Here is a 1,730-nt window from a genome sequence, read left to right as displayed (position 1 = left end):
TTGGCTTCTATTTCATTGATTTCTGCTCTGATCTTTATTATTTCTCTAATGCTGAGTTTAGGTTTTCTTTGCTGTTCTTCCTCCAGCTCCTTTACATATAGAGTTAGGTCGTGTACTTGAGGCCTTTCTTGTTTCTTGAGAAAGGCTTGTATTGCTATATACTTTCCTCTCAGGACCACCTTTGCTGTGTCCCAAAGATTTTGAACAGTTGTGTTTTCATTTTCATTTGTTTCCATGAATTTTTTCATTCTTCTTTAGTTTCCTGGTTGACCCATTCATTCTTTAGTAGGATGCTCTTTAGCCTCCATGTATTTGAATTTTTTCCAACTTTCCTCTTGTGGTTGAGTTCTAGTTTCAAAGCATTGTGGTCTAAAAATATGCAGGGAATGATGCCAATCTTTTGGTACTGGTTGAGACCGGATTTGTGACCCAGGATGTGATCTATTCTAGAGAATGTTCCATGTGCACTAGAGAAGAATGTGTTCCTGTTGCCTTGGGATGGAATGTTCTGAATATATCTGTGACGTCCATCTGGTCCAGTGTGTCATTCAAAGCCTTTATTTCCTTTTTGATCTTTTGCTTAGATGATCTGTCCATTTCAGTAAGGGGTGTTAAAGTCTCCTACTATTATTGTATTATTGTTGATGTGTTTCTTTGATTTTGTTATTAATTGGTTTATATAATTAGCTGCTCCCATGTTAGGGGCATAGATATTTAAAATTGTTAGATCTTCTTGTTGGAAAGACCCTTTATGTATGATATAGTGTCCTTCCTCATCTTTTATTATAGTCTTTGGTTTAAAATCTAATTTCTCTGATATAAGGATTGCCACCCTGGCTTTCTTTTGATGTCCATTAGCATGGTAAATTGTTTTCCACCCCCTCACTTTAAATCTGGAGGTGTCTTTGGGTCTAAAATGAGTTTCTTGAAGACAGCATATTGATGGGTCTTGGTTTTTTATCCATTCTGATACCCTTTGTCTTTTGATTGGGGCATTTAGCCCATTTACATTCAGGGTAACTACTGAAAGATACAAATTGAGTGCCATTTTATTGCCTGTAAGGTGACTGTTACTGTATATTGTCTCTGTTCCTTTCTGGTCTGTTACTTTTAGGCTCTCTCTTTGCTTAGAGGACCCCTTTCAATATTTCCTATAGGGCTGGTTTGGTGTTTGCAAATTCTTTTCGTTTTTGTTTGTCCTGGAAGTTTTTTATCTCCTATTTTCAATGACAGCCTACCTGGATATAGTATTCTTGGCTGCATATTTTTCTAGTTTAGTGATCTAAATATATCATGCCAGTCCTTGCTGGCCTGCCAGGTCTCTGTGGCTAGGTCTGCTTCCAGTCTAATATTTCTACCACTTTATGTTACAGACCTCTTATCCTGAGCTACTTTCAGGATTTTCTCTTTGTCACTGAGACTTGTAAGTTTTACTGTTAAATGATGGGGTGTTGACCTATTTTTATTGATTTTGAGGGGGAGTCTCTGTACCTCCTGGATTTTGATGCTTGTTCCCTTCGCCAAATTAGGAAACTCTCTGCTATAACTTGTTGCAATATACCTTCTGCCCCTCTATATCTTTCTTCTTCTTCTGGGATCCCAATTATTCTAATATTGTTTTGTCATCTTGTATCACTTACCTCTCAAATTCTTCCCTCATGGTCCAGTGGTTGTTTATCTCTTTTTCTCAGCTTCTTTACTCTCCATCATTTGGTGTTCTGTATCACTAA

Source organism: Enhydra lutris, unplaced genomic scaffold (genome assembly GCF_002288905.1).
Source record: "Enhydra lutris kenyoni isolate GAN:26980312 unplaced genomic scaffold, ASM228890v2 scaffoldscaffold18, whole genome shotgun sequence".
NCBI lineage: Eukaryota > Metazoa > Chordata > Mammalia > Carnivora > Mustelidae > Enhydra > Enhydra lutris.
Note: the sequence above shows the minus strand (reverse complement) of the source record.